This window comes from Arachis ipaensis, chromosome B06 (genome assembly GCF_000816755.2).
Source record: "Arachis ipaensis cultivar K30076 chromosome B06, Araip1.1, whole genome shotgun sequence".
In the NCBI taxonomy this organism is placed as follows: Eukaryota; Viridiplantae; Streptophyta; class Magnoliopsida; order Fabales; family Fabaceae; genus Arachis; species Arachis ipaensis.
This window is the reverse complement of record NC_029790.2, coordinates 18,607,980-18,614,502: the sequence shown is the minus strand read 5'-3', so window position 1 is coordinate 18,614,502 and position 6,523 is coordinate 18,607,980. Positions and strand designations below refer to the sequence as shown.

Below are 6,523 nucleotides of genomic sequence, written 5' to 3'. Positions count from 1 at the left end.
TAGTGTATATTTTTAGTAATTTTAGTTTTATTTTACATATTTATTAGAAAAAAACAGAATTATTATTAATTTTCAGCATATGTTTTTAAACATTGATTATAAAAAATTAATTACTAGTAAATAGAAAAGAGATATCATTAATTGTTTGTATATATTTTTTATTGTAGAGTTTAGAAAAGATAAAGACGGAAAAATGTGATATCTTACGTGTTGAAAATTACATTATAGAATATCTTCGATATCTTATATATGTAAGTAATTTTTGTGTTTTACTATAGTGGTTAATAATTAATAATTAATTTAATAATTATCAATTATTAGAATTTGTAGTAATTTAATAATTATTAATTATAGTTGTTACTAAATTGAGTAGCTAGTAATTAATATGAATATTAATATATAATATTAGTTATAATAGTTATTGATTGGTTATAGTTATTAATTGTTAATTATGATTTTTGTTTTTGGAGTACAATAAGAATAATAATTTAGATTACTAGTAAATATCACATAATGTTGCTTTTTGATACTATATTATTCAGTGATAAATCTAGAATCACCATGCACTAGAAGTATTTATCGTTATTTAGTCAGTTTTCTGAGATTAAGAAGTTTAGTTGGGGTTTTGCATGTCTTGTACACATGTATCGATTATTATGTATGGCATCAAGGTATGATTGCAAGGATATGTGGTCCTCCGACATTGCCCTTTGTGTGCACCTAGATACGGATGCCGTCAATAGCGTCGCTGAGTAGCAACAGATTTACCGGCGGTGAAAGACGTCGAATTCATTAGGTTAAATTACTATCAGCGGATTTACGTTTTTGACGATAAATTTGTCGGTAATAATTGGAAAAAAATAGGCGCGTAATTTAGTATCGATTTACTGTCAGATCTATTTGGTGAAAACACCGTGTTTTGGCGACCAGCAACGTTCGGTAAATTCAATGATAATTTTGCCCTAATTTCGAAGCGCAAACACTCTCCCCCTTCATTTTGAATTCGTCTCTCTCTCTCTCTCTCTTTCTATCATTCTTCTCCCCCTCTCTCTCTAACCCACTCCCTCCCCGCCGCTTTGGCAGCCCTGCCGCCGCCGCCGCCTCTCTCTCTCTCTCTCTCTCTCCTTTCTTCTTCCAAACACACTCTCTCTGACCCCTACCCACCCTGTCGCTCTGTTAGTCCGGCCGCATGTCAGCCTCGCCACCACATCCTCTCCGGCAGCCCTTCTCCCTTTCATCGCCATCCAGTTCTACCAGTCGCCACTAACAGCACTGGTCACCACCAACATTCTCCCTTCCACATCTGTGTTTGCATTCTCTGGTAAATAAATTTCTGTTTTTGTTTTCATTAAATTTAGGTTTTAGTTGTTAATTAGTATTATGATTTAGTTAGAAATAATTTTTCTATTTAGTGAATTTACGTGGTTAAGATAGGATTAGATTAGGTTAATAGACTTTTATTAGTTCTAATGTTGTAATGATGTGATATTATTGTTGTTGTGCTGTTGGTTTTGAATTGAAATTAAATTTAGTAAATTAGTGATGCTCAAGCTTGAATGCATATATTTCACATAGTTCAAGTTATTTTGTTCAAATAGGCATATTGCTAAATATTTGTGAAGTTGGTTAAACTTACTTTTATAGGGTCAACTTTTGGTTAGACCAATTTTATCTGTGTAATTAAATAATTAATTTTCTATCATTCTAGTAGTTCTTTATTTTATGCATAGTGAGTGCAATTAATTATATCATATTTTCCAAGGTTCTAAGAATCGGACCGGTCATTGAACCGATCAACTGACTGGTTCAATAGTTCACTGGTTTGACTGGAGTCGAACCGTGGTTAAACCGGTTTAATTAAATATACAGTGAAATTATAAAAAAAATTCAATATACAAATCACAACATTGAATATAGCATTAAAAAAATCCAGAACCACAGAATCTAGAATCCAAAATATTCTATACAATATTCAAAATAAATAAAAAAAACTCAAGCAGATTTTGAGTGAACATCGGATTGCAAAAGAGCCTTTTGTACTTTCTGTAACAAACAAACCACACAAGCAACAATCAGCATCCATTGAAAACAAGATCATTCATTCATAACAAAATTCTATTATAGGGTTTGGACCAACAATGGGCCTGAACACACACTTTATCAATTGACATAGAAAATTATCTACCCTAGTACAAAGTATAGCAATGCTATTGCACACTAAACAAATTGAAAATTTATGTAAAACGCAAATCAAAACTCCAAATTTCTTGTACAGCATTATGTTGTTGCTAATCATTTTGTGACTGTTCCATCTAAATTGAACATAGCAGAATTGAAAACAGAACGAAATAGAAGAATAGAGCAGAGCAAAATTTTCAAATTCAACATACATCAAATTAATTCTCATATTCAACATACAACAAATTTATTTAACATTTCATTAATCATATAAAAATTGATATATTGAAGAAGAACAGAATTTAGGAATAAAAATAGAATATGAACTCAAGAAGTCAAGAACAGAAGCCCAGAATGAAAAATGAACAGAAGAACAGAAGCCAGAAACAAAATAAAAAAAGTACAAGAATATGAACAGAAGATCAGAAGTCTGGAACAAAAAATGAAAACAGCAAAAAGCCAAGAATAGAAGAAAGAGCCAGAAACCAGAACTTACCACAAGATGAAGTAGAGAACAGAAGGCCAGAAGCTCGAGCCTCGAAATAGAGAACAGAATCGTGAGCGACGACCCGCGGCAGTGAGCGACGACCCGTGGCGGTGGGCGACGACACGCGGCGGTGGGCGATTACCTGCAACGGTGACAGACTACCTGCGACAGTGACCCTCGATTCACGGTGTCGGTTCTCCTTCGTATGTAGAAGCTCCAGCCTCGAAGAGCTTAGGGTTGGGGCTTTGGGAGTGGGAGTGTTCTTGCCTTCTTGGAAGAGTTTAATTGATTAGTGATTAGGGATTTACGGTTAGCTGCAATGCGTTCTTCACTCTTCAGCGTTCTTTCTTTTTTTAAAAAAAAAAAACCAAACGACGCCGTTTTCATTGCTTGGGCGGAAAACCGATACTTGAAAAAATCAGACCGGTTCGCCCGGTTTGTCGGTTAACCATTGGTTCGGCCGGTTTTCTGACCGGTTTTTGGCAGCACAATTTTGTAGGTGGATCGGACCGGTTAGGTGACCGGTTTCTGGTTAACCCGGTTAAACCGGCCGATCCGGTCTGATTTTCAGAACAATGATATTTTCAATATGTTTTAAGAGTGAAATGACAGTAAATTAAAAAAATTCAAATATGAGATAATTTTAAATGACTTATGAATGACTTTTTATTTGCATATGGACAAAATTATATATGTAGTAATATATATTGCTAAATATTTTTGAAGTTGGAATATGTACTTACCTCTTTATTTTATTTGATTTCAACGGATAATGTATTTTTTAAACTAAGTTTAACGTAATTTATTTTGATTAAGCATTTTGAATGATGTTGTGAATATGTTTAGCATATTTTTAATTGGTATGCTCTTTGCAAACATGACGACAGGTAGAGGTGTTGTGGATCAGCCTAGTGGTCGTGGTCGTGGTAGAGAGAGGTTTCTGCCGGTACCCCTAGAAATTCTGGATCCTCTCCCTCTAATCTGACTACCCCGGTGACGTTATAGGTTGTGGGTGCATCGAAACAGCCGTTCATCATGGTGCCTAATCCTAACTACGTCCTTGCGTCAACAGCGATAGTGCTGCCTCCATCCGTTCAATAGCCCACTGTCTCGGCAACGCTACCTTCAGCGACAGACACCCGGCACCAGAATCCTCTCACGGAAGCCAACCATATAATGCCCATCCACCACCATCCATCGTACGGATGACGATTTGGCCTGATGATACAACGACGTAAGTACTACTTTAATTCTTTTATATGCTAAGAGTGTATGATAATTCGTGATTAGTGGTTCTTGATTATTGATTCTAGTTTTAGAGATTTAGGGTTGTAGGTTTGAACTACTGAAAGTATTTGATATATCCTAATTATTGATTATTGATTATAGTTTAGTGGATTTATGGATGTTGCTTCTTGATTATTGATTGTTGTTCATTGATTGTTAACAATTGGTGTTACTTAAGTTAATTGTTGATGGATAGAGTTTGTGTCGCATTCCAATTATAGATGAAGCTCTGCCTAAATTTCTAAGAAAATCTCTATATATTCTGGTTATTTGCTTCTGGTTATTTGCTTCTGAAGTTTTAATTTATATTGACATATTAGTTTGTTTGTGAATTGTTGATAGATTTGTGCCAAACAACAATGCATGTACTTAGGAGATGACCAACGTCATCAAACTGATGTACGACCATCCATGGCCGAGCTACAAGAAGATTCCCTCTGAGACCAAAGAGCGATGATTTCAAAAGTGGGGGAATGCATGTACTTAGGAGATGACCAACGTCATCAAACTGATGTACGACCATCCATGGCCGAGCTACAAGAAGATCCCCTTTGAGACCAGAGAGCGGTAATTTTAGAAGTAGGTGGTTAAAACTTAATATAGTCAAACCTTATTATCTAGTTTATATCTTCTATTTTGTTTAATACGATATATTTTGATTAACTAATTTTAAAGTTTCTTTGTGCAGGTGAACTTTATATGGGACAAGGAGCATGATGCCTTCATCAGGAAGATATACGACTATCAAATGGGTAGGCAACTGCAACATATTCTAAAGGTTGAACGTGGTCACTTCTTGGCTTCGCCCAGAAATCAAGAAGGCTCTGTACGTTCACTAGGAGAATGATAAAGAGTTTAGGTATTGGCATCTCACAAACAAAGCTAACAAGGCATTGGCCAGGTCGTCTAAGTATACCGGCGGCTCAACAACCTTCATGAATACTAAAACCAGGCTGGCATGTAGCTTCTCTAATTTTGTTATTAACTTAGTTATATTCTAACATATCATTAGTAAGCATCCTAACATATTGTTTCAATACAACATGTATAGTCGAAGTCGTTTGATCGCAATGCGATATTGGCGGAGACCTTTAAGTACACCCACACTTTGAAGGAGAACAAAGAGAGATTTTCTAATCAGCTATCTGTAGATCATTATGTGAGTAAACATCTAATCTTGTGATATAAAATTTTTAATTAACTGTATAGCTGTCGTCCTAATTATAATAACATGGGTTACACAGGAGTCCGACACACAGAGACTGGAGGCCACAACTCAGCAAACTCAGCAAAGTGGGAAGGACACCAGTGGCTCTGTTGCTTCAGTCGTCAATCCCGATGCAATTTGGCGAAAGCGAGACCGCCTCAGGGCCGTACAAGAACCGCATATATAGGATGGGGTCATTCTTCGCCAGTAGTCTCCGCACCTCCACATTGAGGCCATCGTCTGCCTCTGCCACTAGTCGATCCCGAGGAAGGCATTGATTTGAGGCTGCAGGTGCAGGAGCTCACTCGGAACCTTTATGAACAGGCTCGGGAGCTGAACGAGACTCGAGAGAGGTATCAAGAGATCCTCACACATGTGATGGGCACAAATGAGCTCATCTTGGAGTGGAGGGAAAAGCTAGAGCGGCTTCAGCGAATGGAGCAACAGATGGCAGTGTACGAGGCTCAGATGCATGCCAGTGGCAGTAGGACCACGGAAATGACAACGATGACTATCAGGATCTTTATTGATCAGGGCTTTGTTTTACTGTTTCATTGCATTTGATTTATTTGATTTTTAATTTATTTGAATATTTGATATTTAATATTTAATATTATATAATTAGTTTCTATTATTTATAATTTGACTACTAATTGTGTGAAAAATAAATTTAAATAAAAATTAAAATTTAAAAGAAAAAAATTTTAAAAAATTGCTTAACAATATTTTTAAAAACAATTGACATTACCGTCGGATTTACCGAGGGCATATCCGATGGTAATAGTGTGGAAAACAGGATATTGTGGCACCGTCACCGTCGAAAAAATTTGCCGGTAACCAAATGGCTTTTTGGTCAGATAATCCATTACAGAATCCGACGGTAATTACCGTCAGACGAAAAAATCCGATGGTAACTGGTTACTGGCGATGTTTATACCGTTAGATTCCTTCCGACAATAAATCCATCAGTAATTAACTTATCATTGGATTTTATTTATTTTTTCGACGATAATTCCGATAGTGTCCAGTGTTTTTCTTGTAGTGGGTTGAGTTTTATGTTTATATCCATTGATTAGGATTGGTATTCATATTGTTGTATATTGATTAGGATTGTATATGATTTTGCCATCTCTTGATTAGGATTGGCTTTCATTTTGTTGTGTATTGATTATAAGACTATATTTTTTTTTGTTGTTATCATGTAGGTGTAACAGATGACAACCGACTCACAATAAGGGTTATGACCTTATAGTTGACACGACCCATAAAAGTCGATTTAGATGGATCCCATCATATATCAAGAAAAGAGTCAAAAGAGGATTTCCAAAGTGGCTCAAAATGTGAAGAAAAGTATCTTTAAATGA

General features: G+C 35.8%; 1 long non-coding RNA gene across 1 annotated transcript; it reads left to right on the top strand.

The window, feature by feature from the left end:
* LOC110263914 lies at positions 3,548 to 5,698 on the top strand. The gene is made up of 3 exons (XR_002349644.1): positions 3,548 to 3,899; positions 4,641 to 5,111; positions 5,197 to 5,698. It is a non-coding gene; the product is annotated as an uncharacterized LOC110263914 (long non-coding RNA).